The sequence below is a fragment of the Aegilops tauschii genome, chromosome 4 (assembly GCF_002575655.3).
Source record: "Aegilops tauschii subsp. strangulata cultivar AL8/78 chromosome 4, Aet v6.0, whole genome shotgun sequence".
Classification (NCBI taxonomy): Eukaryota; Viridiplantae; Streptophyta; class Magnoliopsida; order Poales; family Poaceae; genus Aegilops; species Aegilops tauschii.
Genome location: NC_053038.3, coordinates 104,759,955 through 104,772,386, shown reverse-complemented (window position 1 = coordinate 104,772,386; position 12,432 = coordinate 104,759,955). Strand labels below are relative to the sequence as shown.

General features: G+C 41.9%; 1 long non-coding RNA gene across 2 annotated transcripts; it reads right to left on the bottom strand.

The window, feature by feature from the left end:
• Positions 1-1,598: 1,598 nt before the first annotated feature.
• Positions 1,599-3,586, bottom strand: LOC141021478 (uncharacterized). Of its 2 annotated transcripts, XR_012182789.1 has the most exons (5): positions 3,222-3,586; positions 2,707-2,860; positions 2,539-2,622; positions 2,180-2,246; positions 1,599-1,823 (listed from the first exon to the last, which is right to left on the bottom strand). It is a non-coding gene; the product is annotated as an uncharacterized lncRNA (long non-coding RNA). The 2 variants fall into 2 exon arrangements; XR_012182788.1 differs by having other exon boundaries at positions 2,180-2,622; positions 3,222-3,582.
• Between the last annotated feature and the right edge of the window lie 8,846 nt (positions 3,587-12,432).

Genomic DNA, 12,432 nt, shown 5'->3' with positions numbered 1-12,432 from the left:
CCAGCGTGTCGCGGGAAACACGAGGGTCATCGCGGTCATCGGAATTCAATGCATAAGCAGGCATGGCTTAGCGCGCCAGCATGCCGTGGAAACTAGAAAAACTGACATTATGATTGTGTCGTCCCATCCTGTCAGTGGTGCATCCCATCTGTGCTGGGTCGCACGTCGGCATGACAGTCAAACGAGTGCACTCGAATCATCCAGATGAGGTACTCCCTCCTTGTCAAAAATGATTCCACCACTCATCATCTACCTTGGTTGGTGAGATTTTTGAATTAAGCCCTGCAAATCAGAAAGGAGGTAGTACGTGCGTGATCTGCTATTTATTCGTGTAGGATCGAGTAGGTCATTTTTTGAATTGAGCCCTGCAAACCGGAAAGGAGGTAGTACGTGTGTGATCCGCTATTTATCCATGTAGGACCGAATAGGTCGGATAGTGTACGTGTAGGATCGAGTAGGTTGGATGGTGTACGTGTAGGATCGCATTAGCTGATGAACGTTCGCTGGGAGATAAGGCATTTGCGAACGTTTTTGCTGGCAGTTTCTTCAGATTCGCATGGCATTTTCTTCAGAGCAGCTTGTCAGTTTCTTCAGAGGTAGGCATTTTTATTCAAAAAACTGCTACTTCGGATCTTGCATCGCAACTAAAACTGCCAGGAGCGCATTAGTAGGCTAGCTAGTGATCGATCAGTAACTTGTAAACACTGAGCGAACAGAAATAAGGAACTGTTAGTAACTTGTAAACATTGAGAACACCGAAATAAGGATCATGCTATGCACAGCAGTAAGAGCCGATCCGTTCGAAATGTTCACACGAGACTCACAGGCCTGGCATTGTAATATGTTCACATTAGTAGCCCAAATTCAAAACCAACTAGTACGATTCCCATACATAAAATCAACATGTGAATGCATCTCAATGATTCACAGATCATATACGAATATGTAGCTCCAAAAGCAAAGATCTAGAAAAAAACATCTGTTCTTCCTACTAAAACTACAAGAAATATGTCAACTTGTGACGTTGACTATTGGTCACTGAAAGGTCATTGTTTTTCATTTGCGACCTTTTTGTGACCAAAAACAGAAGGTCAAAAGCTGGCGGTCGTGAACTAAAATTAACGACCTTCTCTGTGAGAAGGTCGTAGATGTTTACGACCAAAACAGAAGGTCGTTGAACCCATGACCTTTTGTTTTGGTCACTGACTGTCTGCCCAGGCCACGTCGGATCCGACATGGCAATCTGACGTGGCAAAATTGCGACCAATTGAAAAGGTCGTTACTTAGAATCAGCCTGGTCCATTTCGGTGCTTTAGATGGGCCGAGCCCATTAATTCAGCCTTTTTAATATATATTTTTTCTGTTAATTTTCGCTAGCTACATGGGCCTGGCCCAGTAATTTGGCATTTTTAATTTCTTTGCCTATCCCTTTCGACAGATTTTTTGTCTTGTATTTTTCTGGGCCATTTCTTTGCTGGGCCTCTCAAGTTTTCCCCTCAGAAATAATTGTTCAATATATCTTGGGCAGGGCCGAAGTAATTGATCCAATCCAACTTTTTTTATTATGCCATTGACATTACAACACATCACACTACATGCTATCTTGGGCCTAGCCCAGTTCCGATACATTTTCAAAGCAACATGGAATGTTATAGGAGCCCAGAATATCTTTACATGCATTCATTCTAGCAGTACATATCTTTACATCCAAGGAACGAATAAGTGCCACACAAAACTATTCTACAGCAAAGAAAAGAAAATAGATGACAAGACATCACAGAAGTTCCTATTGTCCTCCTCCTCCAACATTTGAAAACCTTCACCTAGCAGTAGATCAATCGTGAGTGAGAAACAATACAGCAGAAAAAAGAATGTTCAGACGATGCAAAAAATAAGAGCCATTACACATGGTATTCGCGTACAGATTGTAAGTCATGGATACATTACACATACTTTTTGTGTTGTCGAGTATCTTCATGCAACTGCTACTTGGTACGGCATTACAATGCTCCAGGAAGTGTACCACACTACAGTCAACAGTATACAGTATGCACAGCTAGGAATTGTGAGTCACATTGCATATCCACACCAGAAAGTAAGTCAAACATGCATGCTACTAATCAGCATCAGCATCAGTATTCAGTAGTACTCAACCAATGACAGTAGAAAAATGTACTACCTCATCACCCTTTTCGCGCAGGTGCTTGATGAAGTTCTGGAACTGGTTCTTGTACCCAGAGATGTAGCTGCAAACATGCATGGAAGACGCACGCAAAATTATTTTAAATTGTGAGAGCATACATGGAAAGTCAGCTTAATCACCATGATCTTAAAAAGGTTTATCATCTTCCTGTGAAACATGAGGGGATGAGGTAACGAGCACGAGCTAAAGAGAGCAGACTTTTCGTAGGAACAAAAATGACAAAAACAAGAAAAGTACCATCCAGGCTTAAGAATGGTTTTACACACAAGATTTGTTGTTGATTAGCTTAATAGCTGGGGCAGAAGCAGAAGCATTTGAGGAGGAAAGCTACATACATGTGCACTTGTGGGGCCACATATTCTGGGTCGTCCACCACACTAGCCACCATCACGTACCCGTCGCCATCAGCAATGTTGCTCCTACAGCAGCAACAAGTAACCATTTATAAATTAAACGGACAGTCCAGCTATAAAGTGGATGGCACAAACAAGTTGGCTGCTTACATATAACTTTCTGCAACAACAAATGATTTTAATCGTGACCCAACATGTAAACATCAGTCACTCGCGGCGGCATCAGCTTCGGGCACCTTCTTCTTGAAGATTTCTTCTTTGCCCCTGAAGAAGCATCCGCCAGCAGGCTCGGCGTGCCTACAATCTGCATCATCATGCATGCACAAGCGTGTCAGTTTCAATATAGTAGGCTAGCTTTATAAGGAAGAAAGGAACACTCCATCCATCCATCGATGCAAATATTTGCACTAAAACTATGATGAACCTGCACCCAGAATTATATCTCTAGGAGAGAGGGCCCTACTTGTACAACAACAATACCAACTAACAAGAGCTAAGTAATAATCCTACTATATACTAGCATAAAAACCGAACAAGTACTTCCACTTTAATCAAGTGTGGACAAGTAGCTGTTTAAGCAGGGACAGTTTCACAGCCCAATATTGATGTTGCTAAGAAGCCAGATATAAAAATACGGAGCTGAAAGTGGCAACATATACATATACCTTCAGTACAACATCCTGAAAGCACTACTCCACATTCACTTTGGTCTTCATGATGCATTCCAGATAGACATAAAGTCAATGCCTTCCTTCTTGGTGACCACCCCCTCGCTCTCCTGCCAAACCCAACATCTAAATTCAGCTCTTAAACACATACATGAGTAAATCAACACGAGAAACCTACTATGCTACATGCCTCAACACAATGCAGACAATATAGTACTTGTGTCAAGCTGGTCTACTTAATCATGTATAACTGAAAACACAAGCATGTAAGCTGATGTGTAGTTCACATATACCAGGAAATTATATATGTACACTTGTTCAGTGCATACATATGTACTGTAAGGCTTCCCTGAAGTGACATTAATGAGGACCAAACATATACAGGCCCTTGGAAATAGAAGTTACATTCAGTTTACCATTGCATTAAAACCTACATGCCGTAGTGAAAAATAACAAGAAAAGGTTTTCTAGTTATTAACAAGGCAAAAACTGATAAGTAGGAAGCTAGTCACATCAGGTAAAAAGTTAAGTAGCACAGTTTTCAATTTTCAGAAGCATAAATGCAAGCCAGTCCCAGATACTGTTCTTGGATGTTATCAGGACTCAAGCACTGGGATGGCATAGCTAAATATAGTGCAGTAATGACTTCAGAACAAATATTCCCTAAAGACTAGATGCATGCTAAGGAGGAAAACAATAACTTTTTTGATTGTTTTCCATTCTGAACCATACATACACTTGTTCAGTGCAAACATATGTACTGTAAGGCTTCCTTGGAGTGACATTAATCAGGACCATACATATACAGGCCGCTAGAAATAGAAGTTACATTCAGTTCACCAATACATTAAAACCTACTATATACTGGAGTGAACAAGAAAACAAGAAAGGGTTTTCTAGTTAACAGGAAAAAAACTAATAAGTAGGAAGTTAGTCACATGATGGACCCGCAATATTTGAAGTCCCAATGTACACGCAAAGTTCTGTTACCACAAATGCAGGAACAGTCCGTTAGTTCCAAGCAGGACAACGCCAACCTCGTCGCTCCTATGAAAAGCCAGCTGTAGAGTACAAAAAACACAAAGGCAGATTAACAGACACTTGCATTTGTATTGGGTTGGGTCAATCACAAATTTTCAGATGGAAAGAGCGTGTTGCTTGCCTTCTTGCGCACGAGGGTGGTGCGGACATTCTTGACCTCCTGCAGCGCTCGGTGCATCGACAGGCCGACATCCAGCAGCAGAAGCAGCCCCTCCTACACGGCAATCGGCGAATCAAAGCCATTTAACTAGCTAACAAACATCAACCATTATAAAAATTACCATATCAGCAACCCGTGCAGGGAGATTAGCAGCACGTGAGTGAGCAGAGGGAGAGGGAGGTGCTACCTACTGGGAGCGGTGCATGGTCATGGCCGGGCTGGACTCGTCAAACTCAGGCAGGGCAACTTGGTTGCCTCGGAAGCAGAGGAGCAGACCCCTTGTTGCCGGACAAGGCCGGTGCCTAGGTGCGTCCCTCCTCCTCGAGCAGGATAAGGCCATGTTCCCGACCAGAACTGGCGTCCTCCTGCTGTCGTTGCCATCCACGCCATGGGCGGTCTGCAGAAAAGGAAGAGAACTAGAGAAGGTTAGTTTGCAAAGCTCCAAGCTACAGTGTGTGGCAAAGATATTCAATCTATTCAGCAAAAACAACAGTAGTATCTTGTCTGTGTGCTATCTGAAGCAGAGGATGGAAGCAAGTTTTGCTTCAGAGGCCGAATTTAATGAGATACACAGGCATGCCCATGAAAGTAGAGCAGATAACAAGAAACAGAGCTGCTTCATGGTACTGTTCCTGTTTTGCTAGCCATTTTGCAATCTACACAACGGTTACACACACACAGCACGGTGAACGCATACCGAAGCTATGAATTTGCAACGGCCATCAGAGAGCCGCGGCGAATAGGGCTGTCGGGTACGAGCCATGGTCAGAAGTATACTATGTAAAAAACACTCCCTTCGTCCGAAAATACTTGAAATAAGGGTGCACATTTGCATAATAGCTATCTGAACATACAGAACCCAAGTTCCTACTGATCTACTATGGAAATTTGAAATTTAGAGTCCCAACTTTTACTACTGAAATTTCCATTGTAGTTCACCACTGAACTCTATTTTTGTAAGCTCGGGAACTCCACGCCAGCCCTGTCAATCCTAACAGTGTGAGTTAGTCAAGCAGGTTGCAGAACAAGAGGCTATATTCAGTTAACAAGCATTGAATTCAGTATCTTCAGTGTGTGCACTGCACCACCAAATGCAGCTGGCTGCAGAACATCTAAGTTCGTCAAGCAGGCATGGATGAAATCAATCCAAGCCGCCATCTACCTATTTCAAAGTCAGGTAACACCGGAGTGCTATCTAACACCATCAATTCCAAGCCGGCTAATACTACTAGCAAAATCAGGCCTGAACTCTTAAAAAGTTAGAGACCACTCCAAAATCAGGCGAACTCTTATAACTCATAGAACGCTGACAGAACAACACAAGCATCAGGTATGCTAACAGAAGAAATCACAGGTAAAACCACTCCAAAACCTTTCAGACCACCAGATCTGGTTATCGGAGCGGGTGAAAACCGCAGATCGAGGGGCATACCATGTACTCGGTGGTGATGAAGGGGTCATTGACGGCGACGAGCTCGACATCGTCGCTCTGGAGGGCCACCCTGGCGACGAACCTCCCGATCCTTCCGAAACCTGAGCAAAAGCAGCCACTCGAGTCAAAATAGAGGCACACCAGCACCGATCGGTGAATCAAGAGTCGCGCGTTAAAGTGACAGAGAAACTCACCGTTGATTCCGATCTTAATCTTGCCTGCATGTGTTCCAGACCACGCAGAAATGAAATAATATTGTGCACATGTGTGTATCTTGTGATGACAAATAATGTTGATCTGGGGGGTTTCCATTTTCATTCCACAAAATACCCGTTTTCTATTTTTTTTGAGTGCCCGAAATGAGTTTTTTCGTGAAGGACCTACCATATATTTGTTGCAAAATTGGACCAAATCAATTTTCTAAAATATTAGGCCATATTTTAATACACAATTTATCAAATGGTTGGGTGTCAAAAGTTTCGATCCACCTCTCGTGAAAAAGACAAATTTCCGCCGATCCAGCTGGAAGCGGGTCAAGTTTGAACTGCAGCTGCCTTATAGTTTGCTCTTTATTTTTTCCAAAAATCATTTCTAAGTACATAAGTATCTATTTAATCAGAGAAACACCAAACAAATTCCAAGATTCAACCACTAGCTAGGAACGGTCATGCCCGCTGTTTTGACCGCATTTTGAAACGGGCATAAAAAATTCCAAAAAATTCAAAAAAAAATCAAAAAATTGGAAAACCTTCGCATTGTGTCATTATATGTGACCAAGTTACCAGCAAAAATTATAAACTTGTAATACGACGATTATTTTAAAAAAGTGTTCTCGGAAACGAGCTATCAAGTGTGAAGATGAATGGCTTTCAACCCAAATGCTCAATCTTATGGCCACATTCATGGCATAGTTTGTTCAAATGATCTCATATTGTGCACAAGGGTGCATATTGGAATGACAAACAATGTTGCTTAAGGAAGTTTTCATTTTCTTTGGACGAAAAATTCATTTTCCATTTTTCGAGTACCCGAAAAGAGGTTTTTATGTGAAGGACCTGCCATATATTTGTTGCAAAATTGTACCAAGTCAACTTTCTAAAATACTAGGACATATTTAATGCACAATTGACCAAATGGTTGGGTGTAAAAAGTTTTGATCCACCTCTCATTAAAAAGACAAATTTCCGCCGATTCAGTTGGAAGCGGGTCAAATTTGAATTGTAGCTACCTCGTAGTTTGCTCTTTATTTTTTCCAAATATCATTTATAGGTACATAAGTATCTATTTAATCAGAGAAACACCAAAAAAATTCCAAGATTCAACCACTAGCTAGGAACAGTCAAGCCCGCCGTTTTGACCGCATTTTGAAACGGGCATAAAAAATTCAAAAACAAATAAACAAATTGGAAAACCTTCGCATTGTGTCATTATATGTGACCAAGTTTCCAGGAAAAATAATAAACTTGTAATACATAATTTTTTTAAAAAAGTGTTCTCAGAAATGAGCTATCATGCGTGAAGATTCATGGCTTTCAAGCCAAATGATCAATCTTATGGCCACATTCATGGCATAGTTTGTTCAAATGATCTGATATTGTGCACAAGGGTGCATCTTGGAATTCCAAACAATGTTGCCTAAGGGAGTTTTCATTTTCTTTTCATGAAAAATACATTTTCCATTTTCCGAGTGCCCGAAATGAGTTATTTTTGTGAAGGACCTACCATATATTTGTTGCAACATTGTACCTAATCAATTTTATAAAATACTAGGCCATCTTTAATGCACAATTGACAAAATGGTTGGGTGTTAAAAGTTTTGATCCACCTGTGGTGAAAAATACAAATTCCCACCGATTCATCTGGAAGCGGGTCAAATTTGAACTGCAGCTTCCTTATAGTTTGGTCTTTATTTTTTCCAAAAATCATTTCTAGGTAAATAAGTATCTATTTAATCAGAAATACATGGTTTGATGGCGAGACATCGAGGTTTGGACGGTGGCCGAGGGCCCCAACTCTAGAGCGCATAAGCTCGCATGCCCGCATGTCTAGTGGGTTGGGCACTCCCCAGGTAGGTGCTAGGAAGAAAATTACAACATAAGATTCTCATGAGGAGACCGAACTATGCTCAAAGATGAATTAGCAGCCAAGTGTTTGATTAGCGGTACGAGAAATGCACATGGCCAATGGGCATGAGTTTTGGCTGAGGATGATCATATACTAAGAAGAATGTATTAATTTTTTTAAGGAAATCAAGAATATATAAATAACACTTCCTTCACAAAGTGCTGCTCTGAATAGAATAGGAAAATGAATATTGTTGAGTTATTTTAGAACTAGGCAAGGAAGGTTTTTGACATATTTGATGAAGATATGATCCAAACAATTTATGAGAATTTTTTGGGAATTTTTTGAATAGCAGAAATATAGGTTGCTTCACAACCTAGGGCAAAAATTGACACATGGACATGACACATAGGCAAAACTGATGAGATGGCGCCTAGTCATCACAACCCACCACAATTTACAAGGCTATGACCATCTATATTGGTCGTTAACAACTAGAAATAAGGCAGCGGACCAGCGTTGTTTGCTTTATGACCATTTCGTGTAAGGAAATTACGACCTTTCTGACCAAAATGGTCACAATGGTTTAGGGTTTGGAGCCTCCCGAACAGCTTTTGACCAATTGGTCTCAAATGTCATAGATCTATGACCAATTCTTCCAGGGTCACTAAGAGAAGGTCACTAGTTGACATATTTCTTGTAGTGTAACATGGATGCTTCTCTTGGCCAACATTCAGTACAGAGTGAAAGACAAATTTGTTTGTGAAGTCTACAATTCCTCTTGCAAACGTAAGTGGTTTCACCAACAGCTGGAACCATGAGAATGAACCACACATGATGGAGGAACATCCACTGCAATATGATTTGATCTTCTCTCGATCACACGGCGAGACAATTTTCAAAATACAAACTTTAACTTAGAAAAAATGATGCCCATTGTATAATCGGACCAAAGCAATGAAGCACCTAGTGTTGGCCAATAAATATTACAGTACAACTTTTCTGCATTCCATGAAGTGACTATCCAATCTTTCTGTGTCTATTTTCAAATGGCACTGCATGCAGTGACTATACTATTCTCTTGTGCAGTTCAACCAAAATTGCGGTCACTTCGTTTGTTTGCCAAATAGCAAAGGGCAGACATCTCTGTCTGCACAAATATCAAGCAGCTAGTAAACATATACCCCACCTTGTATTTTTGGTTTAAACACGTCTCTTCCGCTTAGCATCTGTCATGTTTTGCACTGGACAATTTGATACAGTCATGTTTTGCCCTGGACAATTTCATACTGAATTGATTTGCTCGTTCAGACCAAGGATATCCATGTTCGCAGTGATGAAAGAGGTGAAACCGATACAACCGAAATTGAGCATCCAACCATTGAATCCTGTCCTGCACCTCCAATGTAGGTCCACCCTGCCAATAAATTCACATGCAAACCACTAGTATTACTATCTGATGACAGTACAAGAAGAGTAGCAAGATAGTAGCAAACCATGTACCTTCGTATGAACAGCTCATAGTGCCACCAATTGGATATAAAGGTTTGGAAGAAAACATGCTCCTAATGTTGAACCATTTGGACATTTTGTGCAGTTCCACTAAAATCGAGCATCCCTGTTTGCATAGATATTGAAAGTGTGATTACTATAAAAGTGGCACTAGTTGAAGCATAGACTCACAAATATAAGCATTCCAATTTCTTTATGGGAAAAGGTAGCAAGACTGTTTCTAACCACCCGTTTGAAGGAATAAATAAGGCAACAACAGCTGATGTCAGGAAGGCATACTTAGTTTTTTCTGAAAAATTGAGCCATTCCTGACCTTTCCTCTTCTTTTAAGCATATTTTGTGCAGTTCAACTAAAATAAAATGCCACCGCCGCCTTAACAATTCAGTGACACTGTACAAAAGGAAATGACTTACATTACATCATGATGTCAGGTATGTAGTCGACAGGCATTAGAGACAAACATACAGACCTCGTCTGATAACATAATGAACATTAATTTTAACAAACGTGTGACTAGCTTTACCGGGATAATTTGCATGAACTCTACACCCTCTGTTCCTTAATATAAGACGTTTTTGTAGTTCAATTTAAAGTACCCAAACGTCTAGTATTTAGAAAAACAGGTAGTAGTTTTCTTTAGCACATATCTGGGAAAGCTTGCCAGACTTTATATATGTCCATACGCTAATGCAACACCATTCGAATAGTACAAATATAGACTAATCCAGTGGCTAGTGCAACAGTGGAGTAGTTATTTTATTACAGTGTACAGTATAATGGTTTTACTGTACAGATTTCCATAAGCTCTAGCACTGGAAGATTTCTATAAGAATTAACAATACAAAATGTAAAGGTAACAAGTTTCAGCATTGGTATAGTAGCTGTGCAAGAGCATTAAACCAAATACAAAAGTCTAAAGTTAACTAGCATTATTAAGTAATGATAGTATAAAAAATTGCAAACCATGTACCTTCAAGGTAAATATTATTAACTAACTCGAGGTATGTAATCTATAAGCATTAACAGTGCAAAAATCTGAAGGTAGTAACAAGATTCATCGTTGGTATACTGGCTGTGCAACAACATTAGAATGCCTTAGCTGAAAAATCTTTAATACATCCACAATCAACAGCTAACCCTGAAATAATCCACTGACATTAAATGGCACTGCTTAAATTTATCGGTGGCATTAGATTGAGTGCGGCATTAGTTAAATGTGGCATCACTTTAGCAGTAGCATTGCTTGACTTGACCGCTGGCGTTATACTAACAGCCAAAAAGTGGCAATAAGAGCATGGGAGGCCCATTCAGACAGTGGGCGCACCAGTACGATGTACCTCCACAGACGCATAGAGTGGTGAGGGAGGTATGGTTTCCCAGAGCAACAAATATCCAGGCAACATATGTGGATTACGTCCCATTTTTGTTCTCTTTAGCTACTGATTCCCCCCTTTTCAACCTAGATGCGGGTTCGATGCCTAGTATCTTGGACAGTACAGTCTCCCTTCCTTTCCTTATTCAACCCAGACATGGATTAGTCTGCATGAACTAGGGTTTCCTTTAATAGTGCAAGTTAAGGTTTTCGTCTGCATGACCAGCAGAGCAGATCATAGCAAATTGGGAAGATGGTGGAGTGGAAAAAGATCCACATGCAGCTACGTGGCAGATGGGGCAATAGAAGAAAGGTATGGTTTGAAAAGAGGTAGCATACCTGAGGGTCGGCGGGAAGTGGCTTCGCTCAAGGTCGTCGTCCTCCGCACACACTACAGCAGCGAGCTTGGGGAATGAGGCCATCCCGCGCGGGCACTAGGTCTGAGAGGACGGCCTTGTCGTCATTGCGTGACCTCGCTCGCCGACGACGAGTGCGTCAATGCTGCACGTCCTTTTCTTCCCCGGCGGATCTGTGACCACCGGTGAGGAGGGAGAGAGAGGCCGTATTTTTTAGATATGGAGAGAGGGTGATAGTGTGAGAAGCAAGTGGGCAGCCCTTAGCAAGAAAGCGCTGAAGCTCCAGCCTATATATCTTTTTTATACTACTAGTACTAGAGGTGGAGTAGTGGTAGAGTAGTTTATGTTTTCTCTGCGGACAGTACCAGTTAGTCGTGCTTCAAAACTGAACGGCACGCCATTAAAAAAATAAAAGGTTGATAACTAATGCGGCACCTCAGGCCAACACGGCCAGATCGCATTTTGCATGAGAAATTACACACCATGTTTTGTTGACATGTGGTCTCGTTCCCACATGTCAGGGAGACGACGGCGAGTCCTTTTGTACAATTTCCAAACGGACGTCTATGTAGGCCGGGGTGCCTCTTCGTGTACCATGGCAAACTGGCAACTGTCCACCGACTCTTCGGCTTTCCCTCTCGATTTGGAACTGTTGTCGCACGCTCTTCCTCCCTCCTCCATTTGCCTCCACCCTTCCTTCTGCCATTGTTCGATCGTCTTCTCAATGGAGCACTACAAAAAAAGACACATCCGTGGCATTTTGGGCCGAACGAATTTTTTTCCTGTCATACTTATGGCACTTCTATGACGGTAATTGTGACAAACCCGGTATCATCATAGATGTGGTGGGGTCCTACTTCTATGACAAAAAATCATGACAGAAAATGGGCTTTTCGTCCTGGGCGGGCCGGAGACGCAGCTGCATGACATTCTTTGGGCCGTCCATGACGGAAAAAACCGTGGTAGAAGCGAGGGCGAGGAAAATATCGGGGTGTTCCCGGTTACGGTGGGTGGTCGGGGCCGAGCGATGCGCGTTTCTCTCGTACATGCACGAGCATGGGTGCGAGGCGTTGGGCTCTAACTGAACCCGAGCGATTGCACTGCAGGCTACGCATTACTGAACCCGAGCGATCGATCGATGGCTATTAATTGAACCGATCGAGCGATTCCTTCGCTACTGCTGCTAACTGAAGCCGATTGATGCTGCCTCTGGATGAACAGTGAGCGTTGCTAGGGGGTTTGGATGAACAGTTCCCGGTGGGGGTGGATG